General features: G+C 37.2%; 1 long non-coding RNA gene across 1 annotated transcript; it reads left to right on the plus strand.

Moving 5' to 3' along the window:
* Positions 1-575: 575 nt before the first annotated feature.
* On the plus strand, positions 576-13289 carry LOC142162879 (uncharacterized). Its single transcript, XR_012694369.1, has 2 exons — positions 576-1879; positions 12764-13289. It is a non-coding gene; the product is annotated as an uncharacterized LOC142162879 (long non-coding RNA).
* Positions 13290-21494: the final 8205 nt, after the last annotated feature.

Consider the following 21494-nt stretch of genomic DNA (forward strand, 5'->3'; position numbering starts at 1 on the left):
TGTTAGTAGTACAAAGTCACCGACAAGAAATTTGATCTTATCATGTAATAGGGAGATCATGGTATTAGTAGTACGTCAATGTCACCAACAAGTAATTCCCAATGCCTTTACACATGATATTTTTATCATTGATATTTCATATTCGTTTCGAGGCTCCACTAATTAAAATTTGCATTGAAAAATCTCACTTCGAAGTAAAAGTATTCCCTACCAACAGTCACTTCATTCCCAAAATTTAAACTCGAGACCTGTAGTTAAAAATAAATAATTTTTAATTTTCTTTTTGGTAATATTTTGAAATTTGTGTTAACTTTTGTTAAACAATATAACAATAACAATTAGGTAATTGAGATTGGTGATATGACACCTCACTTTATTCATTAGCTCAACTCATATTACTAAATATGTTAACTTTTGTAAAACATTCAAGAAATATCTATAGTGGTTTTACAAAAGTTCAAGAAAATATTCTTTTGCTTTTTTTAAAAAGAAAAAAAAATATATACCATTCTGTTCAAATTATTTTACAAAAAGTGACTATCTATTGTGGTAAGGTACATTGATAGCCGCAAAAAGTCTTAATCATGGATTTATATATAAAGGTAATTCCTCTTTTAAGTCATTGTTTTGAAGAGAGAAAATTTTCTATTCGAAAACGGATGACTGTGCTTCTCATGAGGAGGTGATATAGCTAGACGTACCAGTAGTACAATATAATCAAACCATGTAAGTACGTACTTTCTGTTTTAGATTAAAGACTGTACCTCTAACATTTTGTATTCAATAAAAGGTATCAGATTTTGAGATAAATGAATACAAGTTAAAGTTTGAAAAGAGATTAAAAGAAGAATTGAAGAAGAAGAAGATGGTAGTCTGTTGGTGACTGAGGTCTCAAAATTGGTAGTACTATTTACTACTGTCTTTTTTATTTAGCGTAGTACTCTTATAATTGGCCTGGTATACACACACATTTTTTAGATTTTTCGTTTTTCTTTTGGCTTAATTATATGATAATTCATTTGTTGTTTTACATTATATTTGGTGTCTATTACACTTTACTACCACATATTCTGAGCCTTACTCAATGAGTTCAACTGAATATAATTTTTTTTTTCTTACTTTGAACTCATGTTTCAAATGTGCAATCGATTTTGTAAGAATTTAATTTAAAATTAAGATCCGACTCTACACACTGTAAACTGAAAATGGATACAGTCAGACCTCTCTATAACAACATCCCTATGTATAATAGTTATTCACTATAAAAATTAAGTTTTTTTCGGAACTAATTTTTATATTATGTGATAAGTCTATGTCTTTTATAACAATGTAACACTTCTTTATAGCAGTCAAAAAATATCGAAACAAATAAGATTGTTATAAAAAGGTTTGATTGTCGTTACAGTTTTGGAACCGCAGTTACCAACATACTATCAAATTTCTCAGCCTTAAATTTCCTCCCAGATCTGAGGAATATGTCCAGTGTTGAAGAGCAGATTTGAACACGTTTCTCCTCTCTCTCTAGCATGAATGAATTAATTCTCTTTTCTTTTGATTAATCAATGCTACTATTTTTTTCTTAATTTATGTAGCATACTTTTCATTTTTTTGCTGCTCTAAAAAAAATGTCATATCTCCTTATTTAAAAATAATTTAAGTTTTAACTTTTGATATTATCCATAATTAAAGTCATACAAATATCTATAGCTTATTACGTAACTACAAATTTCAAAAGTCTTTATTCCTTTTTAAACTTTATGTCAAGTCAAACACTTTCATTCTCTTCTTTGGATAATGGTTATGTTTTTATTAAACTGCAGTTGGACTTCTGTACCTAATAATTGTAAAGTTGTACAAGGGATGGCAAGCGATGTACGGGGTGAGTTCTATCTTAACCCGCAAAATTTTAATCCGTCTCGCCTTGTCTCGCATAGCTTTTTTAACTCGCATCCACCTGCCCCGCATCGTACCCCGCTTTCACCCGTCCCGTCCCACATAGCTCTTTTAACCCGTATCCACCTGCCCTGCATCGCACCCGCATCCACTTGCCCTGCTCTGCATAGCTCTTTTAACCCGCCCCGTCTCGCATCACATCCGCGTCCACCCGCCCCACCCCGCCCCGCCCCACCCCGTATAGCTCTAATTTTAGCTTACATTCACCCGCTCCGCCCTGCATCCACCTTCCCCGTCCCGCCCCGCAATTCTTTTTTTCTTTTCAATTTGTCTTATTTTTATTTTTGCTTATTAATTAAATGTCATTGTCAATCTCATTTTATTTCGGGTTATAAAAATGAGGGCTAACATGAGAAATTCTTCGATCAAATTTTAGATTTTTTATCTTCAAATGTCAAATATCTAGTTTTTTCACCGATTATATTTTAAAAAAGTATAATTTTATAATGAAAAGAAATATGCAATAGCAACATATGAAGCATGCAGTACGGCAAAAAAGCCAATCTTTCCATAATTATCGAGTACAATAAAAAGTTTAAGCTAAAAGTTTTCCACTGGGATGCGTTCAATTCCAAAACTGACACTCGATATACCAATTCTATAACTTCCAAAACCTGTGCAGAAGGTAGATAGTAACAACAAATTACAAAAGCTATTTACTAAATGGTTAATTTGTCAAAAAAAATTAAAGCATTTTGTTCATATTAGTAAGATCCTATTAGTTCATCCATCACAGATGAAGGAAATGTGAAATAAATTCCATAACAACAACCACAAGAACTTGAAAAACTGTAATGTCGTAAAAATTTAAACTCATACTCGCACCCGCAAAAATTAAATTTCTTTTATTTTAACCCGCCTTGCACCGCCCCATACCCGCATGTGTATAAACCCGCCCGCCCCGCTTGTATGTCTAACCCCGCCCCGCACCGCCCCATTATATATACAGTATAATCTCAGAGATCAGACCAATCTCAACAGCTTCTAATTCTTGTTGTTTCTTTTAATTTTTCCTATCTTTGCAGTCTCTGCTCAGGGTCTATCAATTTCCTTCAAAGTTTTGTAAGCATAAACTTTAATTCATACCAGGATCTTGAACATGATAATCTTACATGTAATTGCCATAGAAAATATACCTGAAGCGGAATCCATTATCTTGAAGCGGAAGCGTTAATTCAAAAACTGGTTTCTCGCCCCTTGCCCTAACTTTTTGTTACCGCCGCCTTTACAGATGGAAGAGAAAATAAAAATACGGTAACCCTAATGGGTGGGGAGAAGACCAATTTATATAGGTTCTCACTTAATCCGGTACGTCCATCAAGTAACCGATTGGACGAATGAGATTTGATAATTAATTAAATATTAATTATGGGCCTTAGACCTATTGGGTCACACATACATAGGAAAATAATTTACATTCTCCCACTTGGCCCAATAATCACATAATATTAATATTTACTATAGGAACATTAGTTGCGCATAAACAAATCTCTTCTATAATGTCCATCATAAATACCATAATACGATAAACTACTAAATGTGAGTTATGGCGGTTATATATAATTTGTCTACATACTCCCTTCCATATACCACAACATTAGCAACTCATTGTACCAGGTCCATAAGCTATAAAATATTATGGTCCACAATAATATCTCATTGAGACTTATCCTGTAATATCTCAAAACAATAATGTGTACACCATTATGAGAAACAAGAAATCACTAATGTATATCAGAAACATATAAATGAGCTCAGAGTGTCAAAACATCATAAATACATCAGTCATAAATACAGCCAAGACCCATTATATGTACATGTTCTTTAAATATCTTTGGTTGTAAACCTTTCGTTAATGAATCTGCAATCATGAGATCAGTTCTAATATGCTCAAGTGACACTCTTTGTTTCTGAACTTCATTCTTGACGGTAAAGTACTTTAATTCCATATGTTTGGCACCTTTGGAGTACTTATCGTTCTTGGAGAAGAATACTACTGCAGAATTATCACAGTAAATTTTCAGCGGCTTGGTAATGGTGTCGACAACCTCAAGTCCTGAAATAAAGTTTCGCAGCCATAATGCATGAATTGTGGCTTCAAAACATGCCACAAATTCTGCTTCCATCGTGGATGTAGCAATAACAGACTGTTTGGCACTCTTCCACGATATTGCTCCTTCAGCTAATTGGAACAAATAACCAAACGTGGATTTTCTAGTGTCAATATATCCAGCGAAATCTGAATCCGAGTATCCAACAACTTCCAAATGCTTGGATCTCCTATACATGAGCATGTAATCCTTCGTTCCTTTCAGGTACCTCAAAACTTTCTTTGCAACTTTCCAATGATCAATTCCTGGGTTACTCTGATATCTTCCTAGCATTCCGACCGCAAAACTAATATCCGGTCTTGTGCAAGTATGAGCATACATCAGACTACTAACAATTGAAGAGTAAGGAATTGATTCCATTTCCTTTCGTTCTACATCATTCTTAGGGCATTGCATAAGACTAAATTTGTCCCCTTTTTGAATTGGAACAATTCCTGCTGAACAATTATTCATGTTGAATCTCTCTAGAATTCTTTCGATATAGCCTTTTTGAGACAATCCCAATAATCCTTGTGATCTATCACGGAATATTTCTATTCCTATCACATAAGATGCCTCACCCATATCTTTCATTTCAAAATTCCTAGAGAGAAAATCTTTAGTCTCACGCAATATGCCTAAATCATTAGCAGCAAGTAGAATATCATCAACATATAGGACTAAAAATATAAACTTGCTCCCACTGATTTTTTGGTATATACACCGATCAACGGTATTTTCCACAAATCCAAAAGATGTTATGGTATCATTAAACTTTATATACCATTGTCGTGAGGCTTGTTTAAGTCCATATATTGACTTCTTCAGTTTACACACCATTTGACCTTTTCCTTTAGTTTCGAAACCCTCTGGTTGGTCCATATAAACTTCTTCCTCGAGGTCTCCATTAAGAAAGGCAATTTTCATATCCATTTGGTGTAACTCTAAATCATAATGAGCCACCAAAGCCATAATAATTCTCAACGATTCTTTCTTTGAGACCGGCGAAAAGGTCTCTTTATAATCAATGCCTCCTTTCTGAGTATAACCCTTGGCAACAAGTCTGGCTTTGTATCTCTCAATATTGCCATTTGAATCGCGTTTGGTCTTAAAGACCCATCTACAGCCGATTCTCTTAGAACTTTCTGGCAATTCAACAAGATCCCAGACTTTATTGTATTCCATGGATTTTAACTCTTCCTTCATGGCATCAATCCATTTTTCAGACTCATTACTTTCTATGGCTTGTGAAAATGAAACCGGATCCTTATTAAGACCAATGTCAAAATCTGACTCTTGCAAATAAAACCACGTAATCATCCGAAATAGCTGATTTTCTAACTCTTTGAGATTTTCTTAATGGCATTTCTTGTGGTTCATTTGTGTCAGATATTTGTGAGTTAGTTTCTTCATGAAGTGTTTCATCCAAATGTTGCTCGGTATTGTCAAAGTGTTCTTCAACAATTGGAACAATATTTGGTATTTGTGTGGAAGTAGGCACATTTTTGGGTAATAGAATATTGACCCTCACCTCTTTACTTTCCACACTTTGCTTTTCAACACTCCCACTAACTTCACCATTCTCAATGAATCTTGCATTACCGGTTTCAACAATTCTCGAACTATGGTTTAGACAGTAAAACACATACCCTTTAGATTTCTCTGGGTAACCAATAAAGTAACCACTTACTATTCGAGAATCTAATTTCTTTTCTTGTGGATTATAAACTCTAGCTTCCGCTGGGCAACCCCAAACATGCAGGTGCCTTAAACTAGGTTTTCTTCCTGTCCATAGTTCAAAAGGGGTCTTTGGAACTGCCTTACTAGGAACCTTGTTTAATAAATATACAACGGTTTTAAGAGCATACATCCACAATGATTTGGGTAATGAGGAATTACTTATCATGCTCTTAACCATATCCATAAGTGTTCGATTGCGCCTTTCTGCAACACCATTTTGTTGAGGTGTTCCTGACATAGTATACTGTGTACATATGCCACGTTCCTCGAGGAACTTTGCAAATGGACCTGGACATTGTCCTGATTCATTATATTTTCCATAATATTCACCATCTCTATCTGACCTAATGATTTTCACCTTTTTATCTAATTGCCTTTCAACCCCATTAACAAACACTTTGAGAGCATCTGCTGCTTGAGATTTTTCTTTCAGCAAATAGATGTATCCATAACGTGAAAAATCATCGATAAAAGTGATAAAATATTTCTCTACACCAAAAGATGGAACATCAAAAGGTCCACAAATATCGGTGTGTATAATTTCAAGAAGCTGGGTGCTTCTTGTGGCACCTTTCTTACTATGCTTGGTTTGCTTTCCCTTAATGCAATCCAAACATATAGTAAGATCAGTAAAATTTAGATTCGGAAGAATCTCATTTTTTGCTAATCTTTGTAACCTTTCTTTGGATATATGACCTAAACGTCTATGCCACAAGTAAGCAGAACTTTCATCTAGTGAACTACGTTTAATTCCAACATTATGTTGAACACTAAGAAGGGATTCAGAAAAACCAATATCGAGTTGCAATTTATATAAACCATCACTGAGAAAGCCAGAACCATAAAAAATAGCATTCTTATATAAATTGAAATATCCATTTCCAAACTTTAAATCAAATCCAGAAACATCAAGTCTTGAAAGAGAAATCAAATTCCTAGAAACTGAAGGTACATAAAGAGTCTGTAATAGATCAAGGTGACGTCCAGTCTCCATGATCAAACGATAAGTCCCTATGCCTTCAATTGGAGCCTTCATACGATTTCCCATGAACAAGAAATCCTTATTTGGATTTGTAGTTTGGATCGTAAGGAATCCCTGCAACGTAGTAGATACATGAGCAGTTGCACCAGAATCAAGCCACCAAGTATTATTAGGAACTTCTACTAAATTTGATTCGAAACATACAAAAGCACTAATTGTACCTTTCTTTTCGAACCAAGCTTTACGTTTCAGGCAATCTTTCTGATAGTGTCCTTCCTTGTTACAGAAACGACACGTATCTGCCTTATGTTCCTTGTTAGCATCCTGTTGAGCTTTAGCAGGTGCTTTCTTCTTCTTGAACTTGTTGGCCTTCACTTTAAGTCCTTTACCAGCTCCTTGACCCATGAGGTTAATTGAATGATTCCCTTGTTTCTTAAGTCTCGACTCCTCCTGAGTAAGCATACTGGACAATTCACTAACATTCCACTTATCCTTAATAGTGTTATAGTTAATTTGAAAAGGTCCATACTCAGGAGGTAACGAGTTCAGAATAAACTAAACCAAGAAGGAGTCATCCACTTTCATCCTCAAGGTCTGAAGTCTTGCTGCAATGTTAGTCATCTCGATGATATGATTTTGCATACTACGCGACCCATCAAACTTCATGGTCGTGAGTTTAGCCATTAGTGTACCAGCGAGAGACTTATCTGCAGAACGAAAACGTTCTTCCACAAACGTCAGTTATTCCCTGGCACTTTCTGTTTGTGGAATAGTACTCTTAATGTTGTTGGCAATATTCATTCGCATAAACATAAGGCTTAGCCTGTTAGAGCATTCCCATGCTTTATGGAAAGACTTCTCATCCGCACAGCTCGAATCAGTAATGGCAGCGGGCTTATCATTCAGCAGAGCCAAGTCAAGATCCATCACACCTAAGTGGAACTGGACTTGTTCACGCCATTCAGAGAAGTTCAATCCATTGAACATAGTAATAGACGAAGCAAGCGAATGAAAAGGAATAGCTGCAAAATAGATAATACATGCTCACAAATCAATATGGATTCAACAAAACAGTTAAAGCATATCGCAATTCTCCTTTGGGTAGATACTATGACACACTATCATAATTTAAATGCCATTTAGTCTTAATAGGTAATTAAATATTTTTAACCAAATATATATGTCATCTTTGGACAGACAATATATATTTGACTAAGAATATTAATTTACCTCATCATATTCACTATTCATAGAATAATTGATGCACCTTTGGGTAAATCCTTAAGTTCTAGCAATAATGAAAATTAATTTATCCACTATTTTTAAATTATAGGCATTTCATTAATTTCATGGATAAACTATAATTTTATGTATGCATATTTCTAAACATACTAGTTTGGTCACTTTGGCGACTAACAAACTATATAAACATAAATGCACACATAAAATAAATATCAGAATATTTTATGTATGTGAATAGTTTGATCACTTTAGTGACTAACAAACTATATAAACATTAATCACATACATAAAATAGATAATAAATGGTTTCACCAACTTAATAGCCCAAAACAAATTATTCATGTTTCATCAAATTCTTGCACATTAACGCAACTTCTGACACCAAACTTGTTCTATACTGGAAAAATATTTTCAAGCCACTTTTGGAGAATAATAACAAACATCAAGTTTTAACCAATTAAAACAGTGAACAACAATGGATGATATTGGTTTGGACTTTTAGATCAACGAAAATTAGTCCAAATTCACTTATATACTAAAGACACGGAATTATAAACCTTTAGTGTTCAAACCTCAAATCTGTTCAACTATAGTAAAATATTGTCAAAAGTTAAAGACATGATTCTGTAATTAATGATAGCACATGATTTTTGAAGCGGTTCATGAATATGAAAAAATTCGTTTGCGAAGATTATCAATTCAAAAATCCAGGCTCTGATACCACATGTAAGCATAAACTTTAATTCATATCAGGATCTTGAACATGATAATCTTACATGTAATTGCCATAGAAATCATACCTGAAGCAGAATCCATTATCTTGAAGCGGAAGCGTTAATTCAAAAACTGGTTTCTCGCCCCTTGCCCTAACTTTTTGTTACCGCCGCCTTTAGAGATGGAAGAGAAAATAAAAATACGGTAACCCTAATGGGTGGGGAGAGGACCAATTTATAGAGGTTCTCACTTAATCCGGTACATCCATCAAGTAACCGATCGGACGGATGAGATTTGATAATTAATTAAATATTAATTATGGGCCTTAGACCTATTGGGTCACACATACATAGGAAAATAATTTACAAGTTTGACCAAAAATCTATACTCATTTTATTTTTCTTATAATAGTCCTTATGTGCTCCAGTTCGTAATTAACTAAAGAGCCACACTCTTTCACAAACAGCAATAAGAAAGTGGATAGGGCGAAAGCAATTTATTTTTCGAGTAACACGCCATAAGTTCATTGACCATCGAGTTATAAACTAAATCCGATATATTTTCTCCCTAAACAAAAAATTTTCTCATATTAGGAAAATGGAAAATGATCTCTATTCTCTACCGAGTATCGACTAAAGAATCTCTTTGACCCCATTTAAAGCTTCAACGTAACTGATTATATATATGTACATATATATTATCTTAAAATAAAAGAGAGCATTATATTCCTATATATTTTACACCAAAAATTGGATGTTTTCAGTCTTATTCGCCCGAATCCCATCTTTTTTTTTTTTTTGAATAAATTAAAAGAATGTAATTAGGGAAGTATATTGGGTTGTTGTATACTGGGTTACACTGGGTTGTTGTTGTTGTTGTAATTAGGGAAGTATAACTAAACTGAAAGTACCAAAGAAGTTGAGGAAAGCCGAGAGAAATAGAATGAAAAGACAATTTAGACAAGCAGTCTATTCCACTGTTATATATATTGCACGCCATCAAGAAGTAATTAAGAAAAAGCTAGCAGCAATATGCACAAAAGTTTTTATGTTAAGAACATATTTGATCTTCTTCTGCGTAAAGGGTAAAAAGGTTGTCGAAAGAAGGCAACTCTAATTTCAGCAAGTTATCCAACTTGAATGACATTCCCCTTCCTAAAGTAGGATTATTAGACTTGAACTTGGACATTTTCACACCAGAATTTTGAACTGAAGTAGCTGCTGCTGCTGCATCCTTTCCAGTTAGTTTCTGCACTACTGTTTTGAAACTTCTAGCATCAGTCTCTATATATTCTGTGTTTATTATCACCACCTTCACCTGATCTCTGCCATTTCTTCCTCTTGACATGTCTTTGTGTTTCCTTAGTTCTTTCGACAATTGTATTTCTGAATTAGTAAATATCAAATATCGAATACTTAATAATATTTCCTTTGAATATTTTGGGAGAAGATGATTTCTTGGATAAATGGAAAGGGAGAAGTGCTGGTGTTATATAATTGAGGATAAGATTTATATGTAGTACATATTTATAGTAGGAGGAGGGCTGGCAAAAAGATTGACAAGATGGATATATTAAGGACGAGTTGACCGTCGTAATCAATCAAGCAGTCTAGAATGACCAGAGATGGAGTCAAAGAAAGCAAATTGAGTTAAATATTCATTGCTCCCTTGGCTCTGCACATTACACGAAGTTGCATTGGTTTCATTGAACCAACTTGTCCACATGCATGCTAGCGAGCTTTCTCTAATAAGGAACTAGTAGTATGTTTTAGCTAAGTTTTGGAGATAAATTTGATTGAAATTTGAGAAAAAAAGTTTTTGAAGTTAAGTTGAAAAATAATTTTTGAAAGTTGAAATTGTGTTTGGACATGTATATTATTTGAAATTATAGTTGAAGTTTTATGAGTGGAAGAAAAAATTTCACCCAAAAACTGTCCTAAACAAAATTTTAGGAACTTGAAAAAAACTCTCAAGTTTTTTTCATAAACTGATTGTATTTCATGAACAAATCTATGGTCAAACGGGAGCTTAATGTACGTACCTCCAACGTTTCTAGTATGGGATCGGTAGGAGTTTCTTTACTCTTAATGAGACCACTCAAATTTGAATCCTAAGAATGAAAAAGAAAATATGATAGGAAGTATTCCTCTTTTAATAGGCCTTACGCGATATAAATCTGGATTAATCGAAGCCCCAACAAACACCGAACGAAAAGCAAAAAAAATTAGTGTACATGTTGCACCTCCAAATGGTAATAGAGAAGTTTTTGGTTTTCTACCTGATTTCTGGTACTCGCATCGATGATAATAGAGAAGTTTTTGGTAATAGAGAAGTTATTAAACCAATTAGAAATTTTATCAAATCTAAACTAGTAACTTTTAACCACCTCTATCTCTAAACGATAAGTTTTCTCTTATATCAAAAAGCTAAATTCAATATTTATCATATACATAAGAAAATTGTTTTTGATCTATTTGCACAAGTGTAATTGTGTGATGAATCATAGTTTTACCCTTGATTAAACCAACTATTTTTGCGAATAAGCTTAATTGGATAATATTTTTATAGTACTAAATTTAGATTTGAATTCTGGAAAACTTTATTAATTGAAGCACATATACAGGGAGTTATTTATTCAAAACTATAGGAAATTTCAAGGAATCTTGATTGTAAAGAAAGTCTCACACATAATCAATTAGCAATTAGATGGAAAATTTCCACGACATGTGTTCACACTGGATATCGGTTATCATAATAAAATTGATAGAAGATTCTTTTTAGACCAAAAAAAGTCTTCATATTTTGTTGCAACGATAGAATCAGATTTTATTTAAAGATCAAAAAAAGTCTTCACATTAAAATTTATGGAATAATAAAAAAATAAATATTTAATTTTAATTACTCAAAAGTTCCCAGATGAATCCCATTCGAATAGTGTAAACATTTCCATTTTACTTGTGTTTCCTCTACTGACACCTTCGGCAGACTTTATTTGTGAGATTACACTGAATATATTATTGTTGTTGTTCCTCCGCTACCCTTTTAATTATTTTTTTAAAAAAAGGAATGAAAAATAGAAAGATCCTTTTTATCAACATAACAAAAACAGCATATATAGTCAAAACAAATTACATGAGTAATTCAATAGAAAAAATATAAATTAATTATCAGCTTGTTGACATATACAAATGTTCAAACTTATTTCTTTGGAGTAATTTGAAGGTGGCTTGATTTAATTTGACCAGTAGACTTGACCATAACCCAATATAAAAGAAATATAGTAATACACCACGTCATACTTGTCAATATAATCACAATAACTTTGAATTAAGACCAAGAAAATATATGGGTGTAAATAGGTACACATCACTCTCCTATTCAGATGTCCTAATTAGTAATTAAAAGAGTGGGGGCATCTCATGCCATAAGTCTTTCTGATTGACAATGTTTTTGTTTTTTATTCGATGTTCGGTATTCGCCGTTGGACCAAATTGGTTATTAAGTTTGTGTTGGATGTTTGTACTTTGAAAATAAAACTCTTTCTATGAAAAGCAATTTTATTCACAGAACTTAAATTCAAAATATTTATTATTTAATTTAAAATAAAAGAATATTTATTCCACCGTAATCTTTAGTAGTTTTCTAGCCGGTTTGGCAATTTTGTTCGTCGTCCTTAAAGGATCTATAGTGACTTAGTGAGTGATTAATTAACAAAAGGGGTCAGTATTTTCACCTTCTAGTTCAATTCTGTTGACTGCAATGTTTGTCTTAAGTTGCAAGTTAATTGATCTTTCCACGTATTAACGACAACAATAACCTCATAAAAATTGGCATAGTTTTGAACAAATAACTATCGAGAAATGCACTCAGTCAACTAAAATAAATTAATCACGAATGTATTTTTCAGTATTAATAAACTATATTAGTAGTTGATAATAAGTTACATAGACGATATTTACACCCTAATTATACCATGTTTTATTGTTGTTTTATAGGTTAAATGATAACAAAATGCCTTAATTGGTGTTCTTTTGCTTCGCAGGGACTAATCCAAGTTAGGAAGAACTATGGAGTGTTTGGAGTCAATAATGTGAAAAAATCGTTCAATCAAGAAGCACCCGAGCGGAAAGAAGCAAAAAGAGGTCTGGGCTTGAAGCCACCGCGACTGGACCGCAGCAGGCTAAAGACGCGAGCCAGAATGTTTGTCTCCCACCGCGGTCGCGCCACGTTCTGTCGCAACGCGGTGAACTGTGCAGTTGCCAGAAATTTTGGGACCAAAGTGTAACTCGGGGAAAACTTATTCCAAACCCTTATAAACTCAAGAAGCTCGCCCAAGAAAGTTTCAAACTTGTTTTTAAACTACTTTGGAGGCAAGAACAAGTGTGAGAAGAACGACCAAACATTAGAGTTTTTGTATCTTCTCTTTATTGTTGCAATTACACATTATGAACAATTTAGTAGTTTTATCTTGCTTAGTTATGAGTAGCTAAACATTTGATCTAGGGTTGATGGAACCAATTGTTGGATGAAGTTTTGACTCAACTTTGTTATAATCGAGCCGGATTTATTATATGATTGTTCAACTACGTTTTGCATGGTGATTAATTGAATGGGCCCTTGATTAATCGTGTTTAATTGCCTTGTGTTGCTTGAGAAAGAATACTAGATTAGACTGTTGTTGAACAACACCACTTTTGGGTAATTGAAGAGATTCATTACTTGAGCTTAAAAGTAGGGTTAGAGATAACGAAATTTTGGTGGGATAATTGAGAGTTGCACAAATTATCAGCTAGAATAGTTCGAGAGAATGCTCTAGTATATTATCGTAGTTGATCGAGAGATAATTACGATAACCCATAGCTCATAATCCTCATAGAGTATTATGGCGAGATTATAGCAAAAGAGTTAAGACTTAAACTAGCAATTGGGGAAACCAATGCCCTGGACCTTTTTACCATTGAATTATCTTTGATTTAACATATTGTTATTTTTAATATAATTTGAAGTAGTAAATAAAAACCCAATTGTTATTGATAAAAATCTTGCATCTGGAAATTGTTTGAATTGATAATAGCATTGCCAGAGTTGTAATAGATAAGTTAGTTCCCTGAGGATTCGACTTCGGACTTAAAACCGGATTATATTTGCAATGACCGCTTTGTCTTTTAAAAGGCATAGTTGGGCGTGATCAAATTTTGGCGTTGTTGTCGGGTAATTAACGGTGCTATTTATTACAACTTAGAAGTAGTGCTAGAATTATTAGTTTAGATCAATTTTCTAAGGTTTTTAAACCATATTTTTCATTGAAATTCTCACGTTTGAACTCTTGTGGAATTCAGGTGTATGCTTAGAAATTCGAAGACTGACGAACTGCTTGAAGGACTTTCAGACCCCGAAAAAATATTTAGGGCATTGAACCGTACCAACAAGAAGAACAAACAATCACAACAAACACGCCAACTTGAAATTGACATGGGTGACGTAAATAACGTCAACGAAAACATCAGGGATGAGCCAACTGACCCAAACGTCATAGTGGTGGCACCTCTTGTGCTAGAAGCTGCACTTTATGATTGGGCACAACCAACAGCTGACATCCTGGCCACTGCCATTTTTGTGCCCCCAATACAAGCGGGGACATTCCAGATTACCAACAACATGCTGCATCTTCTGCAGAGTAAGGGATAGTTCTCCGGGTCAGACATTGAAGACCCTCAACAACACTTGAAAAATTTGCTGCCAATTTGTGTGACCCAAAGGCAGCCAAATGTGACCCCAAAAGCTATCAAACTGTTATTGTTCCCGTTCTCTATGACTGGGGAAGCTCGAACTTGGCTGAATTCGCTCCCAATAAATTCCATTGTCACCTGGGAGGAATTAGTCAAGCAGTTCCTGAACAAGTTTTACCTGCCCAACAAGGCTGCAAGACAGATCGATGAGATATTGCAGTACAAGCAGCAGCCTACTGAGACCTTGCAGGAAACTTGGGAAAGATTCAAAGGAATACTAGTGAAGTGTCCCCACCACGGTATTCCAGACCAGATGCTCGGTCAGAGATTCTATATGGGGTTAGCAGACAATCTAAAGGCCAATGTAGATGCTTTAGCTGGGGGTGCATTTTTGAGTAAGACATTCACCAAGTGCAAAATCCTTCTTGACAAGATGTCCCAGAATTCGGGGTAGATAACGAGAGGTGCAACACTGGCACCAATAGTGCATTTAGTTCCTATTGATCCAAATAATTCGCATGCAGAGAACATAGCCACACTCATGACTCAGATGAGTATATTGACAAAGAAGATTGATGAGATGGGTACAAAGCAAGTGCATATCATTGACACAACAAATGGAGGACTGTGTACACCCTGCAGTAATCAGTCTTATGTGTGTTCATGGAGTGGAGAAGGTGACAACCAAGGGTTAAAAGAGGATATGAATTATGTCAACAACTTTGGGGGTCAGAGACAAGGAGGATAACAATGGAGACCGGCACCAAATCCCCAGTAGACCAAACATGCCACAACTTGGAGGTAAGCAGCCCCAAGGACAAATGGTGCCATATCAGAGACAACAAGGCTATCTGCAATAGAACCAGCAACAGTTGACATATCAGCCACCTCTTCAGCAACAAGATAACAACATGGTAGAGATCAGGGGTATGCTTCAACAACTCATTGGAACAAATGGTAAGATGCAGGAAAAGTTGGCAGTGCATGACTCAACAATAAAGAACATTGAAACTCAATTGGGGCAGATGTCCATGGCCTTAAACAACCGCCCCCAGGGAACATTGCCAGCGGACACGAACATTAACCCATAGGAGCAAAACCTGAATCGGTTGATGGCAGTAAGTCTCCGGAATGGGAGAGATTTAGACAGGGAGCAAGAAGTTGCACAATCCAGCAAAGAGACTACGCCAGCCACTCTAATTCCATTGGAGGTAAATGAATCAGCAGAACTTACTGAAGTAGTGGTTGAACAGGTTCAGGATGATAAGGGTAAGGCTAATGAGAGTGAACAAGTTGTAGAACAGGTGGTACCTCTTGTGACACAGAACCCCAATAGAGAGAAGCCAACAAGCAGTGCACAAAGGGTGATACCTGCACCATTCCCTCAGACACTGGCAAAACAAAAGAAGGAAGATCAATACAGGAAATTCATGGAGATGCTTCGTCAAATTCAATTGAATATTCCTCTGATGGATGCTTTGAGGGAGATGCCAGGCTATGCAAAGATGATGAAGGATCTAATGTCACGAAAATTTGACTTTCAGGACCTATTTACAGTAACTCTGACACAGACATGCAGTGTAGTTGTGACAAGACCCATGGCTCAAAAGATGTCTGACCCAGGTAGTTTCACTATTCTGTGCACTATTGGGAGTTATGCCTTTGCAAAGGCATTATGTGACTTAGGAGTCAGCATAAACTTGATGTCTCTGGCCATATATACCAAACTGGGCATTGGCAGAGCTAGACCTACTTCGATGCTTCTACAACTGTCTGTCGTACGGTTAAAAGGCCGACAGGGATTCTTGATGATGTGTTGGTACAAGTGGGTAAGTTTGTATTCTCTGCAGACTTTGTTATTTTGGATTGTCAGGTATATGAGGAGATACCCATCATTCTGGGTAGGCCATTCTTAGCCACGGGGAGAGCATTGATCGATTGTGAAACTGGGGAATTAAAAATGAGGTTGAACGATAAAGAAGTTATATTCAACATTCAGCAATCAATGAGGAGACCCAGTGAATATGCTAATTGCTCCCTAGTGGAGGCAGTAGATGTGATACTACATGAAGATGATGAGACCCTAACTGCTAAAGATCCATTGAATAGAGGAGATGGATGGTGAAGGGTTGGCAGAGTGGGTCATGACACTCGAAGGCCAAGGATTCTGGAAGAGGGAACCTCAGTTCGAGTCCTTTGAGTTAAAAAAGAGGGCTACACCACCGGCAAAACCATCAGTAGAGGAACCACCTAAACTGGAGCTGAAACCGCTCCCAGCTCACCTCAGGTACGTTTTCTTAGGGCCTGATTCTACTTTACCTGTTATTATATCATCTGGTTTTCTAGATGTGCAGGTAGAGCAACTCCTACAGGTGCTACAAGAATGTAAGACTTCCATTGGTTGGACCATGGCGGACATAAAGGGTATCAGCCCAGCTTTTTGTATGCACAAGATTCTCTTGGAAGAAGGGCACAAACCTTCCAGAGAACATCAAAAAAGGATGAACCCAAATATGAAAGAGGTGGTGAAGAAGAAAGTGATCACATGATTAGATGCGGGTATCATCTTCCCCATCTCTGACAGCAATTGGGTCAGCCTTGTTCAATGTGTGCCGAAAAAGGGAGGAATGACGGTCGTACAAAATGAGAATAACGAGTTCATCTCGACTCGTACAGTCACGAAATGGCATATTTGCATGGATTACCGGAAATTAAACACAGCCACCCGGAAGGACCATTTTCCCTTGCCATTCATTAACCAAATGTTGGACAGGTTGGCTGGGCGATCTCACTTCTGTTTCTTGGATGGATATTCGGGGTACAATCAGATCTCAATAGCCCCCGAAGATAGAGATAAAACATCATTCACCTATCCATATGGCATCTTCGCCTTTCGGAGAATGCCTTTTGGGCTTTGTAATGCATCGGCAACATTTCAACGGTGCATGTTAGCCATTTTCACTAACATGGTGGAGGACATTATGGAGGTATTTATGGATGATTTCTCTGTGGTGGGAGATTCATTCGAGGAATGTCTTCACAACTTAAGAAGAGTGCTCAGAAGATGTGTGGAGACAAATTTAGTGTTGAACTGGGAAAAGTGCCATTTTATGGTACAAAAAGGGATAGTCTTAGGACATCGAGTGTCCAGTAAGGGAATTAAGCTAAGGTTGACGTGATTGAGAAGTTGCCACCGCCTACTTCAGTCAAGGCAGTGAGAAGTTTCCTTGGGCATATCGGGTTCTACAGGCGATTCATAAAAGATTTCTCTAAGATTTCTAACCCTTTATGCAAACTCCTTGAAAAGGATCAGCCCTTTGTGTTTTCTAATGATTGAAGGTTGGCATTTGAGGAGCTGAAGAAGAGATTAGTGACTGCACCCATCATTATTGCACCCAACTGGGAGCAACCGTTCGATCTCATGTGCGACACAAGTGACTATGCTATAGGAGCAGTCTTGGGGTGGCGAAAGGATAAACTGATGCACCTGATTTACTATGCAAGCAGAACGCTAAGCGGTGCACAACTCAATTACACCGTGACGGAAAAGGAGATGTTGGTTGTCGTTTTTGCATTCGACAAATTCAGGACATACTTGATTGGCTCAAAAGTTATTGTTTACACTGACCATGCAGCAATTAGGTACCTGATAGAAAAGAAGGAGTTAAAGCCACGCTTGATTCGCTGGGTTCTTTTGCAACAAGAATTCGATCTGGAGATCTGTGACAGAAAAGGGACAGAGAACCAAGTAGCTGACCACCTCTCAAGGTTGGAAGGAGCTAAAAAGAAGGTAGATGTTGAGGATATAACAGAGACATTCCCAGATGAACAATTACTAGCAATGACAATGGAGGAGGCACCGTTGTATGCTGATATTACTAATTATTTAGCAAGTGGTATTGTACCTTATGAACTCTCCTTAATTCAAAAGAAAAAGTTCTTCTGTGATTGCCGGTCTTATTATTGGGATGAACCTCTACTGTTTAAAATATGTGTAGATAACATGATCCGGAGGTGTATCCCCAAGAAAGATCAACATTCTGTTTTGCAGGCTTGCCATACTTCACCATATGGTGGACACTTTGGAGGAATTCGGACAGCAGCTAAGGTGTTAGAGTCGGGTTTGTATTGTCCAACTCTGTTCAAGGATGCCCAAGCTTGGGTCAAAAGTTGCGATGAATGCCAAAGGACAAGCAACATATCTCGCCGACACGAGATGCCAATGACCACAATTCAAGAGGTGGAGGTTTTTGACATGTGGGGGATCGACTTCATGGGGCCATTTGTCAGCTCATATGGTAACAAGTACATATTGGTAGCAGTTGACTATGTCTCCAAGTGGGTCGAAGCAGTGGCTCTCCCAACCAATGATGCAAAAGGGGTAACAGGCTTTCTAAAGAAGAACATCTTCACACGTTTTGGCACCCCGAGAGCTATAATCAGCGATGGAGGAACCCATTTCTGCAATAAAACATTCGCACAGCTATTGGAAAAGTATGGAGTTCGTCATAAAGTGAACACCCCGTACCACCCATAGTCGAGCGGGCAAGTTGAAGTGTTCAATAGGGAAATTAAAAGTGTCCTTACAAAAACAGTGAATACAACAAGGACCGATTGGGCGAAGAAGCTGGATGATGCAATGTGGGCGTACCGCACAACCTTCAAAACTCCAATTGGTATGTCACTGTACAAGTTGGTATTTGGAAAGGCATGCCACCTTCCGGTAGAGCTCGAGCATAAAGCACTTTGAGCATTGCGGCAGTTGAACTTAGACATGGAGACAGTAGGCACCAACAGAGTCACTGGGCTACATGAGCTAGAGGCATTCAGGTTCCAGGCATTCGAGAGTGCTAGATTATACAAAGAAAGGATGAAACTAATACATGATAAGCACATCGTGGACCAAAGCTTCAAATCTGAAGATCTAGTGTTGTTATACAACTCAAGATTGAGATTGTTTCCGGGTAAGTTGAAGTCCCGATGGTCAGGACCCTTCAAAGTGGTGCAAATGTTCTCAAAGAGCTGTTGAAATTGAATTAGAAGATGGGACGAATAAGCTCACAGTGAATGGGCAAAGGTTGAAACATTACCTTGGAATGGCAGAAGAGAAAGGAGATAGAGAGATAATAATGTTGGAAGAGCCCCAGTACGCGAATGAGGAGTGATGAGCTGAGCCTGCGTCATGCCGCGACGTTAAATCAGGCGCTGCCTGGGAGGCAACCCATGACTATTGTTTTTTCATTTTCTTCTGTAACCTTAAAACAAAAAAACAAAAACAATCCTCGCACCGTGACCACGACACGACCGCGGTAAAACAGAAACATTCTGCCTCAATTTCTCTAACTCACCGCGGCCGCGGTCGACCGCGGAGGTTCACTGATTTCCGTCACCAGTAAGTAAAAATTTCATTTTTTTTATTTTCTCTTCTTTTCTAATCCCCCCCCCCCCTTTTATTTCATAAAACACCCGCCACCCCCCTCACTTTCCCAATTCCTTTCTCTCTCTAAACCCTAACCAACACTCCCCTTCTTCTTCTTCTTCTTCTTCTTCTTCTTCTTCTTCTTCTTCTTCTTCTTCTTCTTCTTCTTCTTCTTCTTCTTCTTCTTCTTCTTCTTCAATTCTCTCACATTCACTCCTATCTCCCATTCTCACTTAACCTCCATTCCTCTCAGTCTCTACTCATCCCAGGTATGGCATGCTTCTCTCTCTCTTCTCTTATATTTTTGTTTTAGTTCTATGGTAGTTTAATCTTTTCAAGTGTGTAGTATTTTTCGTAGATTTTTTTCTTTTGCTTTTCCTTTTTAGCTTTTTCATGGGTTATATGCCTAATGTTGTAGAGAAGTGGGTGCACAATGTTGTATTGATGGGTGTGCTTGTGTGTGTAAGACTAGTGTTGTGGGTGGAATGGTAAATTGCAAATTGTTGATTTGGGGGAAGAATTGATGTATCCATATGGGCTAAATGTGTTAGCGTAGTGTCTTGCTCAGAAGGTGTTTGTGGAATTGCCCCAATGGAGTTCTAAGGGCTAATATGACCATGGTAGTGGTGATGAAGTCTGAGTAACCACCATTGGTTCATATAACTCATACCCTCACTGATAGGAGATTCTTTGTTTGACAGGTAAAATGCATCCATCTAGGAAGAGACGCAACACAGGGTCATCCGCTAGTGGACCGGGTAGTTCCTCGAGAGCTCGGGGTCAAGCTAGTGCGGCATAGTTTGACCGCACTAGGTTTATCTCCAAACCGGCGGAGGACAAGTACAATGCAAAGGCGTCAAAGAAATTGTTATCGAAGGTGCATATTGACCGGGAAGCTGTGCAAGTGGAATGACCAAACATCTTTGCTGAGTTGAGGAGGTGTCAGCTGGACATTTTCTTTGAGGAGCCGGGGGAGGCGAATGTACAAATAGTAAGGGAATTCTATAATAACTTACCAGAACATGAGAATGAGGTTGTCACAGTACGCAACACCCGGGTCAATGCATCTCTCGAGGGCATCCGCCGAGTATACCGGCTGCCAGTTTTCACGGAGACAGAGATACTTACATTGCTTATCATCGTCCAACTATTTGGTGGGCACCAATACTTGAAGCGATTTGTGTGTCTAACAGGGAGCATATATGGATAAAGCATCGGATCACATTGAACTTATAGTCTCTCAATTGGGAAGCTAAGTGTTGGCTTACCATTATCAACAACCACTTGCTACCCTCCAGCAACACGACCGATGCCAATGGGCCAAGAGTAGCAGCTATCTATTGTTTTATGACCCACCAGGACTTTGATGTCACCAAGCTCCTACATGATGAGATGTTTGTTCGCTCCCCAGAGGTCCTCAAAGGATTTTACTTCCCCTCTCTGGTTACTAGGCTATGTCGTGCTGCAAGAGTCTCTGAAAATCCCAGAATTGATGGGAAATTGCCATTGAAAGCCCCGTTCCGGGCTAGCAAAATCACAATTGGGAGAGAGCCGGTAGTGATGGTTGAGGATGACGATGAAGCTGATGAGGATACTGAGGATGTTGCTGCACCACCACCGCCGAG

Source organism: Nicotiana tabacum, chromosome 8 (genome assembly GCF_000715075.1).
Source record: "Nicotiana tabacum cultivar K326 chromosome 8, ASM71507v2, whole genome shotgun sequence".
NCBI lineage: Eukaryota > Viridiplantae > Streptophyta > Magnoliopsida > Solanales > Solanaceae > Nicotiana > Nicotiana tabacum.